The following is a 13,464-nucleotide window of genomic DNA, read 5'->3' as shown; positions in this document are numbered from 1 at the left end:
GCTGATACATCCCATGAATTTGTTTTTATATCTTCAAGTAAACTTAAACATCATTCAATTTTACACGAAAAAGGTACTCTTGGTAAAACTCGATACTGTGTACCGTTTTCGGAATATTTTGATTTGAAAATTATGAAGAAATAATTGATGCTGGTATAAAATAGTTAGTAATTAAACAAAACTCACAAGAAGAAAATTAAATTAATGACTAAGAACATAAAATAAAATTCAATTACAGTAAGTGTTCAAAATGCCCTCCGTTTTCGCGAATACACAAGTCTATTCTTTTTTCTAAAGATTCCATTAACCTTCTAAACGGTAGGGGATCAGCTATGATGTCATTAAATTGACGTTGAATTATTTCTTTCAATTCTTGGCGTGAATTTACCTCTGTAGCATAGACTTTTTTCTTAATATACGACCAAACTGCGTAGTCCAAAGGGTTAAAATCGCATGACCGAGGAGGCCAATGAATCGGAGCTTCTGCACCTCTACCAATCTATCGATTCGGAAAATGATTACTCAACCAATTGCGACACCTTCTATCAAAGTGTGGTGGAGCTCCATCGTTCATAAAAAATAAAGATCTTCGCTTGTTTAGCGTTAAATCTTTTAATAGCTCGAATAAGGAATTGTTTAAAAAATCAAGATACATATCACCTTTTAAATTTCCAGGTAGAATATGATAACCTATTAATTTGTTACCTACAGTTGCTGCCCAAACATTAACTTTAAATGAGTGTTGGTAATGTGATACCCTTTTGACTCGTTGATTCTCATCACACCAGTAGTGTGCATTATGGGAATTAAACATACCTTGTCGCGTAAAGGTGGTCTCGTCCGTAAAAAGAATGCATTTTAGAAAATTTGGATTGTGGGCTGTTCTTTGTTGCAATGTTTCACAAAAATCCACTCTAACCGATAGACCATCTGGCAAGAGCTCTTGGACTTGTCTGTAATGATAAGGATGTAATTGCTGTTCCAGTATCCGCCAAGTACTTGAAGAAGAAATATTTGTTTGTCTTGCTATATTCCTTACGCTAACTGTTGGATCTTGATCAAGTAAATTTTAAATATTAATTTCTTTATTAATTGTTCTTGTTGTTCTTCGTCTACCAGAATTTATTTTATTTGGTCTCACATTCCCAGTGTCTCGACAACGTCGTTCAACGGCTCTAAATGTTTTTTACTTGGTAAGTTTCTTCTCCATTCTGGCTCCAATCGGAGTGGAGCCCGATTGGAAGAAGAAAGAGAGGAAGACCCCGAAGGTCATTCAGAGATGAAATCGACGAAGCTATGGAGAAAAGAACCCTGCGAGATGGAGACTGGAATGACAGGGAAAATTGGAGAAAACGGTTGAGTGAAGGAAGACAGTGAAAACTGTGGAAATCCTTAGTAGTAGTAGAAGTTTCTTCTAGGAAACTTTTCTGCATAACGTGTCACAACTGCACTAGAACATCCTAAACATTCGCCTAAGGTTAATAACATGTCAGTGTATTCAACATTTGAGTACATTTTGATTCGATTTTACAAATAACAAGGTTTCAAAACTCTAATTATTGTTGATTTATCGTCATAACAATCAATAAATGTCAGATTTCCATAGCACACTTGGAGAAAATAGAGGTATACCTATTAGAACCTTATCATTACTACCAGCATCAATTATTACTTCATAATTTTCAAATCAAAATATTCCGAAAATGGTACACAGCATCGAGTTTTACCAAGAGTACCTTTTTCGTGAAAAATTGAATGATGTTTAAGTTTACTTGCAATTTTGATTAATAATTATACTCTTAAAAAAGTTATATTGACTAATACTTAGTACGATCCGTGTAACTAGCGTCCTCTATGAGAATCAGATATAAAAACAAATTCATGGGATGTATCAGCTTCCAAAACATATTCGTATAAAATTTCATTACAATGTTGCCAGTAGTTTCGGCAAAATCGTAAAAAATGCGTAAAATTTTTTTTTCTTCAACGCCCTGTATCTGGCGTTACAAAAATTTTTTACCAAGCAAACCGCAATTATTTTTCAGTTTTTTACCTACCCTAGAGACGGGGTTACCTTTTTTTGTAACACCCTGTATATCGTAAACAAAATTCATTAATAATATCTTAATACAATATCTAATCTTAATACATTAAGAGTATATGTGGAATATATTAAAGAAAGAAGTTGTAAATATAAAGAAATGACACAAAGAAAAACACCACACACAGACAAAAAAAAAGAAATTTTATATACTCTGGAGACTGCGCATAAAAAGTCTCATGGAGTAAAAGAGGATATAATTTAAACTTAATTTAAATTAAAGAAAAATTTAAAAACTAAAACTGTATACTCTAATGGCAAGATAAACCAAACTATTTGGCAATACAACGAAAATATGGACGAGCAAAATTATTAATGATAGAATTTGAAAACTGCTTAAGGCAGATCAACTAAATTTTCTATTTTTGTGTGTTTCAAGCAACTTCGTCGGATTCGTCTTTTTCCGTGGTATATTTCATATACCACCAAATATTCTTCTCAGGATCCTTCGTTCATATATGAGCAATAGGTTTTCATCTGCCTTGAAGATATTCTATGTTTCCATTCAATATTTCAGCACTTGTAGTATAATGGTTTTGTTAATGGTTATTGTTGTATTATTGCCTAAGTTTCTACTTTTATGTGTCTACTGGGCCCAAAATACCATGTATTTGCTATAATTATCCTCCGTCTGGTTTTTTTCACTGTTCTATCACTGGTTATCTCAAAGAAGTATTTTATGAATGGTTCCAACTGTTGTAAGTTTTTTGGTAGGTATGTTTCGTTCATATATCAATTGTAGAATTGCTCTATATCTGTTTTGTATCTTTCTACCTCTGGAGTGTGTTCAAGAGATTTTTATAGTGAACAATTGATCCATTGCTGATCTTTTTCTCATAAAGACCACTTGATATTATCTATTATCTTCTACTGGTTACATCCTATACAGTTTTTTGAGTAATTTCGTAAAAATCTTATATATTATCATTCGCTTGATCAATGTTATTATTCGCTGTAATTTATAAGAACTGGAGAAGCTTTCTGTAATAGTTAAATTACAATAGTTTTCAATGTTTATTTCTTTTACTTTTTTATCTATAGAAGTTTCCATTCTCCTCTTCTTTTTCATTTTTCATGTTTAAAAAGGTTCTGTAACTGTTCATCATATTTAAGCAGAAACATCCTATTTAAGCAAAAGATTGGACAGAATTTTACACACAGCCAATTTATCCGTAATAAGGGAGAGCATTCAATATCGCAGGTTTAATTAATATTATTAATATAGGAAATTGTAAATAATGAAAACTCTCTTTATTAAAAAATATCAGTTTTGATTTTAATAGAATAATATATTGCACACACAAAGTACCTACGCAAGAACACATACAACAAACAAAGAACCACACACATTAACAAATTTAATAGCGTTTTCGAAAACATCAGTAAAAAACAAATACAATAACTAATGAGACACAATACAAGCCAACTGTTCCTAAACTACGGATAATCAGTGCAGTTAAAAAAGTATTACCAATACACGAAAACGAAGCATGTAGAGTACTATGTAAAAAGGAACTGGAGAAGAGCACAAAATCAAAAGCAAATGTTAGTAAAGAGGAACTTAGAGCTATAAAGCTCTTAAAGATAATAAGTCCATACTAATATTTTCAGCTGACAAGCAATTATATAATGTATGTAGGTATGTTATTATGGACCAATTTTAATATTAGGAGAAAATTCAAGAATATTAGGAGAAAAAGGACACAAAGAAATCACTGGAAAAGAAAATATAGTAAACACTGCACAAATAAGAAATACCTGACAGACTATTAAAGAAGAACACTAACACCAGAATACACCAGGACACCACACCTATACAGAGTTCAAAAAATTCACAAAGAGAATGTACTCCTCAAACCAATTTACAGCAGCATAAGTTCTCCTTGCAGCAGACTGTCAAAGTTCCTCCTTTGCAAAAAAACTTCATTTTTTGCAAAAACTATCTTTTCCGTTATTAGCAGGTATATTTATGGAGCATTTCGAACAAAATATTGTACATAAAAAAAAAAACAAAGAACCCACAATATGGTGAAGATACGTAGATGATATGTTGTCTATTTGATCTCACCGTCAAAATCACTATTGAATCAATTTTTGATGGACGTCAATCATCATCATCAACCTGCATGCATCTACTACTGGACATAGGTCTCCCTCAGCTCTTCCCATCAGTCTCTGTCTTGAGCGGGTTACATCCAGTTACCGCTAACATGCTTCAGGTTATCAGTCCATCTGGTTGGTGGGCATCCTCTGCTCCGTAGTGCTTCTTGTCTTGGTCTCCACTCAAGAATTCGTTTTGTCCATCGGTTGTTTGATAATCTGGCAACGTGTCCTGCCCAATTCCACTTTAGCGGTGCGATTTTTTCGATAGCCTCTGTTGTACGACGTATTTTTTTTTTTTTTTTTCGATATGAAAAATAGAAATGTCAAAGAAGCAGCTCTCATCCTCCTTAAGAAAGAAAAATATGTAGCAAACTGATCAGCGGAATTTAGCAGACTTTGGTTGTCAATACTAAAAGAAGTCAATAACAAGAACATAATAACAATAGCAGATTAAAGAAAGTCGCCGACATATCATCTACATTTTATACACATTACATATACAACACACAATACACAAACCTACAGTCTACGTAAACACACATTACACAAACAAATAATACAAAAAAAACATCAGGATGTGATATTCCGTGGAGTGGAAATCGAAACATCAAACATTAGTTAAAAATGTAATTTTCATTACAATCAATTATGACTTAATCCCATACAAACACAATATTTTCGAAATGTTGTTTCTATCTTTCTTTACTCAGTGTTCGGAAATGCCGTTTCACTCGTTTGCTTTTTGACTTGTACTTTTTTGATTTTTGATAAAAATTTTCTTGTATTTTTTGTATGTTCAAAGCGCATAACAGTTGAAATGAGTAATAATAGATACAAAAATGTCAAAGAAACTTAAAAGATAACCATATAAGAAGAAAAATTAGATTAAAATTATTAAAACACAGTCAAAGATAAGACCACGGTTACTCAAAACGTAGAGCTACTGAGATATATTTTGTGAAAAGAATTAGAGAGGACGACTAAAAAAGCTCTGGTGACAGACGATAAAGTCCCTGGCCAAATTATTAGACGCATTCCTGTTTTTTAATAATTTGATGTTTTATTCGAGTTTATATGCAGTTCTTTCACATAGAAACATACATGAAATGGATTTTTATTCAGAAAATTTATTATAAATATATTTCGTATTTGTCATAAATGGCAACACTGTCTTAATCAATTCTTGCCGAAACGTAAACAAGTTTAAACCTGCTCCCATCGCGTTCGCAGGTGCTTCAGTTGCGAACGTGTCTCTGTGGCTTTATGTGCTGTGTTTGTTTATTAAACAAAAAAAAACATTAAAAAAAATTAAACAGTTTTATATTACGCATTAAATTAATTACGGATTTAAAACTGGAACTAAGAGTTAGGTTGGCGAGGTGCTATGTTTTTTCGACTTTTTTTTATGGAATGGAATCTTGGACCTTGAATGCGACATCAATGAAAAAACTGGAATCATTTGAGCTGTCATTTGTGTCACGTCACAAACAAAGAGGTTCTGGGAAGGATGAACAAAGAAATGGAAATTTTAAATTCAATAAAAACAAGAAAATTAGAATATCTCGGACATATTACACGTGGAGAGAAATACACCTTGCTCCAACTGATTATGCAGGGAAAGATCCTAGGGAAGAGAAGCATAGGGAGGCGTAGAATGTCATAGCTGCGCAACCTCAGAGAGTGGTACGGATCTACATCAAATGAACTTTTCAGAGCAGTTGTCTCAAAAGTCCGAATAGCTATGATGATTGCCGACCTCCGCCGCGGAGATGGCACTTGAAGAAGAAGAAGATATTACGCAGTTATTTGTTTATTTCGTGTGCAGAGTTTAAATAATCTGTTTCTACGCTTTCATCATGGGTAAAACACGCGATCTTTCACCACATAAAAAACCTGAGATAAAGGCCATAGTGAATACTAAAATATTTTTAAACCACGATATATCACGAAGGTTAAAGGTTTTTGAAGCAAGTGTACGACGCATAAAGAAGAAGATTGAATTAGGGAAAGAATTGAGCCCAAAACGAAAGAAAAAATGCGGCAAAAAGCCTATTTTCACTCTAAGGTCAGAAAGATCTTTAAAGAAAATTTGCCTGGAGAACAGTTTTGCTATCACGAAATTGATAAAATCGCAACTCCAAGATGTCAATGTGAATGCTTCTGAACGTACTGTGCGAAGAAAATTAAAATATTTTTGTTTTATGGCCTGCCGCCCCATTAGGAAGCCCAAGTTAACACCTGCAATGAAAGCAAAGCGTCTGAATTGGTCCAAACAGTTGCGTGATAAAGATGTGGACTTCTGGAGGTTGGTAAGTTCATAATTTCTTGCATAATATTTCACATTTCTTTCACAAATAATGCATTTAACCATTTAACCAACATAAAGACCATCACATAATTTTTTTTCTATTATTGACAGGTCTGCTTCAGTGATGAAAGCACATTTGAAATTTTACAAAACAAAGCTCAGTTTGTGCATCGTCGTCATGGAGAAAAGTTTCATCCTGACTGTGTTTTTCAGACTATGAAGCACCCTACAAAAGTGATAATTTCGTCAGTCATTAGCGCCAAGGGTACTGGACGTCTGTACGTGGTAAAAGGAATGATGCGGCAAGACCAGTACAAAGATGTCTTGCAAAGGCGGTTGATTCCGCAGCTCCAAGACTGGTTTCAAAATGGGGAACCATTCATTTTTATGCAAGATGGAGCTACCTGCTATACAGCACGGTCTGTCAAAGCTTTTTTGGCAGAACAAAATATGTCTTTGTTGGATTGGCCGGGTAATACCCCCTACATGAACCCCATAGAAAACGTTTGGAAGTTGATGAAAAGAGAAGTGGCTAAAGACATGATTACGAACAAAACGCAGCTCTTAGAAAGAATAATTTACTTGTGGAATCATCATCCTCAAATGCAAGAGACAGTACAGGCTTGCATTGATGGTATGCCGCGCAGAATTAAAGCTCTAATAGCGGCTAAAGGTGGCTCAAGTTCATTAATAATGATGTTTTATTGGTAATAAAATATAGACAATTAAATGGGCAATCAAATAACATACATTGTTTCTGGTATATAGAAACAACTTATTTAGTATCAGCTCATAATTAACATTTTTTATAAAATCTTATAGTGCGTCTAATAATTTGGCCAGGGATGTATAACCTAAATGAAATTAATATTAGTTTAAATAGGACCCAAGTTTAAATAGGACTCATACACTTAGTAAAATCAATCTACCAAATTCATGAAGTGAAGTTATTGTGATTAGGTATCAAATTTATTTCAATCTTTTATTATTTCGAAGATTCTGTGTACATAAATAAATTATACAAATTCAATTTTTTTATTTTATCTTTATATTTTTAGACGACATTTTTGTTCATAATAATTTTAACTTCAATTAATTACTAAGAATACTAATGTTTGTTTTATAGAAATCAATATTGATCAATAAATAAATGACAAACATTTCTTATGTATATTAAGGCTTACATTCGATTAACAAAATAACAAATATTATTAGTTTCACTCCATTGTCACTTCCGAATCAGGTCATTTGCTCCTACTTCACAAATTATCCACTGTAACAAATAATGAAAGTTTGTAAGAGTTAATATTATCTGAGATTTCTCTTTTAATGATTTTGTTGTGAAAATAATATTCATACGCTGCTAGCTTTAAATTAATGGTGATAATTACTCTTTTATAAGCGAGTAATCTTTCAAGCAAAAAATAGTATTTAAACTTTTAATTACAGTGTTTATTGTGGTTATTACATTTCGTTGGAATTTGCTAAAATCAAATAAATGTATATGAAATAAAATCAGTTTATTCTTATAAAGATTAAGTTGTATACGTTGGAAACACTACCAAAAATGATTACTAATGAATAAATAAAAACGCTTTAGAATCAATGAACAATAGGAATACTCCTTAAGAGGTCGAATTAACAAAAAATTTCACTATGGGATGTCAAACCAATTTAGAGGAACTTAAAATATAAATCAACAAAATGTCTTTTTGGTATATTACCGCCAGTGTTTTCCAAAGTGTTGGTAATATTACTACCAGACATCTAAATGTCACGTCAATACGTCAATACTTTAAAATTGTGAACAAGTTTAAATATCTAAGTTCCTGGCTAACATAGGACTTTGATCTTCGATCTACACTATAACAGACAAAAGTACAGCATGTAACATAATCAAAATCAAAACATGGAAAATAAAAGTGTTTTTTAAGTGTGTAAAATTAATTATATATTAGTGTTCTAGTTTGGCATAGCTCTGAGGATGGCTTTGTGAGCCAAAAGAGCTAAGCTAGGAAATAAATTTTACACGCATAAAAAAAATACCTTTCTTTTCCATTCTTTGATTTGTCAAAAGTTTGTACATGTTTCAGTCTTTTCAAAATTAGAAATGTATTATATATCTCGTCACTCAAAAACAATTTATGCTTGCGTTTCGTTCATTGTTATATTTATTTAGTTTTCTTATATAACCCTAAAACCTGAGTGCTGAAAGTACTACTCTTCAAATAAAGCTTAGGACTGGGCAATTTTGCCGTCTGCCTAGAAAACTAAGTCAGATCGCATTTGGAAGAAAAGAGATTATACACAATGCGGTATTTCTCCTCGACTTGTTAGTAAACTCTGTACAAAAAATTATTTATACAACAAAATAAGCATGTAAGTAGTAAAGAAACTTCTTAAATGGAAACAATTAAATTTTTCAAATTACGTATATTAAATAACAATGAAGATAAGTTTAGCAGATGAACAACAGGGTTTTCGTAGTGAAAGATCGTGTACAGATGCAATATTCGTTATAAAGCAAATTACTGAGAAATCACTAGAGTTTAATAGACCAGTATTTCTGTGTCTACTTGATCTAAAGAAAACGTTTGACAGAGTAAGACTTAAAGACGTAATCCATCTTTAAGTCTTACTAAGAGAAGTTCCACTAAATATTATAAAAACTATCGAAAACATCTGCCAAAACAAGAAAATGGAAGTCAGTATAGATGGACAACTTACAGAACCTATAGAAATAGACAGCGGAATAAGACAAGGCGATTTTCTGCAAAACAGTCTGCAAAGATAGACTGCAAAGACTGGTCTGGATTTAACATAAGAGCAAAAGAATTTAATATAACAATCTCATCTCAGAAAACTAAAACAATCATAGTCAGCAAAGAACCAACCAGATGTAAAATAGAAATTGATGGCATCAGTATTGAACAAGTAATGGAAATAAAATACTCGGGAATTACACTGTCTAGTTATGGAGACCTGGACAAAGAAGTGAGAGATCAAGTACAAAAAGCAAATAAACTGGCTGGATGCCTTAATAACACTATATGGCGAAACAGACACATTAACACTGACATGAAGTCAAGAGTTTATAAAGCCAGTGTAACACCAATAACAACATATGCCTCAGAAACAAGACCCGACACAGCCACAACGCAAAGGCTACTGGAAACGGCAGGGATATCAGTACTGAGAAGAATTACAGGAAATACGCTGAAAGATCGAAAGAGAAGTGAAGACATTAGAAGAAAATGTAACGTACAGTGTATAAATAAATGGACACAAAATAGAAAGAAAGAATAAAATATCCACATAAGCAGAATGGAGGAGACCCGTTTCGTCAAAATAGCAAGAGATGTCACCAATCAGCAGAAGTATTGGACGACCATTTAAAAGTTTATCGGACGACCTTCAGAAGAAGAAAACGAAGAAGAAGAAGAACAATAAAATTATCGCTTAAATATGAGATGTAGTTTTTTCTAAACGTAAAAAAAATACTTTTTTTTTGTTAATAAAATTTTGTAACGATAAGACTACCAAAGAGAATTGAAATACTAAAAAAATAATACCTCAATCAACCATGGGAGCTTATCGTTTATGCTTCGCCTAGCTTAGTATCTCAAGTGTGAGTTTGTCTTAAACTAGGAATTAAACCTGAACCCCCAGCTGATAGCAAACAAAACAAATTTTAACTAATCATATTTATTAAAAACAGGAAACAATCAACCCTGCCAATGCTTAACAATAAATATAGTAAGGGTGATACTTAAGGCAACGATGGCATTAATGGGCTGCTTGTGTGTTCTCCCAATTAGACGGTTAGGTCCTCCTGTGAGCTGCAGTTTTACCATGTGAATGACTCCCAATTAAGTGGTCAGGTCCTCCAATGGTCAATAAATTTTCATAATACGGCCAATAAAGTCTGGAATTCAGCCAATAAAGTCTGGAATACGGTTAATTAATGCAGCCAATAAAATTTGGAATACGGCCAATAAACCCAAGAGAATGTTGCAGACCATTAAATGAAGCTTTTAATAATTTTTGCCTTCTTTTATAAATTTCAAAAACAGGCAAAAAATTATATTCCCACTACGTTAGAAAAGCAGAAAGTAGGGAGACTAAACTGAAGAACAGATGTCATAGGATGTTCCTATATGATGTAATTAGCTTTTCTGTCAACATAGAACAGAATATTTAGTCCACCGGACAGAGAGAGAGAAGGCAAATATTTATTCTACCCGAGAGAAAGAGAAAAAAAAAGAAAGACAGAAAAGCCAACTACTTTTTGAAGAAAAAGTAGTAAAAAACGAATCTGAAGGCAGGAATTAATAAATTAATAAAAAAATTAAAATAAAATAATTATTTAAATATAGATTAATAAAAGATAATAACGTTACAAGTTATTTTGGAAAAAAACTATAACTTAACTACACACGTAACTAGAGATAATTTAATTTTTAACATACCACAGAAGACAAGATTAAAGTTCAAAAAAAGTTCATAAGATTCGTCTTGTGTCTGGGAACTGCTTTTTTCAAGAGAATTCACGCAAATATATTATTAATTCATTTACAATTAAATCTAGAGCTGGACCCCTTTAAATAAAATAACGCTCGAAAGAAATAGCGTATTCGCAATATTTTTTCCACTCCCAATGAAAATTGCATCAGATTATATATCAAAATTTTGATATTTATCTTCTGTGATTTCCATTTCACGGGAATATCTATTTTGTAGTTCTTAAAGTTAATTTCGTTGCTAAGGCAGCACGCTCCTGTACTTTTCAAAACCTTTAACAGGCTTATTTTGTACTGCTTCTCGTTACATAAAAACAATTACATTTGATATCACCTCCCTCCTGTGTTCAGACAAGATTTTGACTTCTAATTTTGATTGAAAATCATTGTAAATAATTTCAAACTCAAATCAATCACAATAACATCTCTTCCAATGCAGACAAAAAACACAATATTTTTATCGTAAACTGTACAAGCTCACTTTCAGCAATCTCGAAATAATAATGATAGCCTAATATATAAAAAAGACCAAGTCTCAACCTATATCTGACGAGTAGTAAACAGTTCAAGATGCCTAAGCACCATTGAAAAGTAATTTTATAGAAGACTTTTGAAAATACTCTGGACGCATCATGTACGAGGTTCTTCAAAGGCCCAAAAAAGAGACATGATTGTAAATATAAAAAGAGCAAAACTTTATACCTTAACCATATTATAATAAACAGCGAACAAAAACTTTTAAATTTAATTATCAAACAGAAAAAAGAAGGCAAGAGTAGCTGGAAAGATGTAAATATTTGTGGTTGAAAAACAGGTAATTGGTTTGGACTTACATTTACTATTTTAAGTTACGTGAGATAGACATTGCAAAGAATGTTGCTAACCTTCAATATATGGTAACCTAATGTAACGAACAAGCTTATCTTAGACGTATCCGGTATAATGTGTCACAATGCAAGCAATTTGATTGAACCCAGCCTGTGAGAAATGTTCACCCCTAGGAATTACGTTCGGGTGTAACAATTCGTTGGAGCGAGGTGTGTTAACTCGAGTAAAACAGGAGTCACCCCACCGCGCTCCAATGCTCCAGACCATCCCTTTCCCCCCTATAGGACTCTGATGCGCGATAGGGGCACAACTATCAGCCAAATGCTCTTAATGTGGAGGTCCTGGGTAATAGAACCCCAACATGGTTTCCTAACCGAATGCAAAGCTCAGGACAGCGCATTGTCGCTATGATCCTGTTATCATGAATGTGTGTCACAATTCGACAGAAAGATGACTTATATACGAGAATCTTCGCGGCGTTCGAAATAGTGATCATGGCATTCCAGAACATACGGCGTTAGTAACGAATAGAGATGGATTGATCGAGATAAGACTAAACCTGGTGATAAATTCGTGGAAACGAGCTGCATCTTGTATTTGAGGAAGCGATGATAAGGTAAATGTATTTTTAGTCACTGTCTTGGGAAATCGTTTGTATCTCATGCTGTCCAGAGAATCATCTTTATTTCTACCATAAAAAGAGACGATTCGTTTGCCAACTAAAGTGAGCAAAGACTTTCTCACTAAGAAATAATGCTGTTCCGCTGGTTAACTCAAAATATTTCTGTAAAATTTTGATGAATTTAAGTTTTTGAATCTTTTAATCTGCTGATGTTCGCATCCTGAAAACGCATGGAGAAATAAGTGTTTAGTGTTTAAAATAGTTTCTGCAATGACGTCGCCATATATAAAACTTAAAGGACAGTATAATTGATCCGACTTACATCCTGTTGAAGGTTTTAAAAGAAATGCATCGGACTGCTTTCTTCCTAATGCCGTGAATAAGACAATATTGTCAATGTTCTTTGCTACGATAGTCACAGAATCATAGAATTGGAATGCATCAATCTGTATCTGCAATATCTTATTCAGCCTAGTCCACAATAAAACCCATCTCTGATAGCAGTTTTAAGAAGATCTACTAAGTTTGTTTTGTCTTTTGTATTACCAAGAAATTTATCTGCGATATCATAGTTTTCGGATTGGCCATCAAATTTACTTGCAGATAGTCCATAATGTTCTTGTACATATCCAACATACTTCTCAAGAATGTTGTTCAAAGATGAATTCCGATCTGAAACCACTTTATGTAACAGAAATTTACCATTAATATCAAAATGACTTCTGTGACTGTTTCAGAGGATCGTTCTACTGGTGTAAAGGCACTAAACAAAGATGACTTGGTACCTTTTCTCTTGTGAAAAGTAGGTGGAGTCAAGGTGTCAAATCTTCGCTTTATCGATGCCATACTGTTTATAGTCAAAGGTGACGAAGAGCTTACATTGATACTCGACAAATTAAAAAGAACTAAGAGCATGGACTATGAAATAATAAAAACAGGACAAAAATAACGATTGTCGCTTGAACCAACAACAAAAGATAAA

The 13,464-nt window shown here is 33.0% G+C and overlaps 1 protein-coding gene across 1 annotated transcript in view; it reads right to left on the bottom strand.

Annotated features, from left to right (window-relative positions):
* LOC140445770 (uncharacterized) overlaps positions 1-13,464 on the bottom strand; it is a 161,564-nt gene that overhangs the window by 20,794 nt on the left and 127,306 nt on the right. The gene's annotated exons all lie outside the window — the stretch shown is intronic.

Source organism: Diabrotica undecimpunctata, chromosome 7, assembly GCF_040954645.1.
Source record: "Diabrotica undecimpunctata isolate CICGRU chromosome 7, icDiaUnde3, whole genome shotgun sequence".
Lineage (NCBI taxonomy): Eukaryota > Metazoa > Arthropoda > Insecta > Coleoptera > Chrysomelidae > Diabrotica > Diabrotica undecimpunctata.
This window is presented reverse-complemented; position numbering and strand designations above follow the sequence as displayed.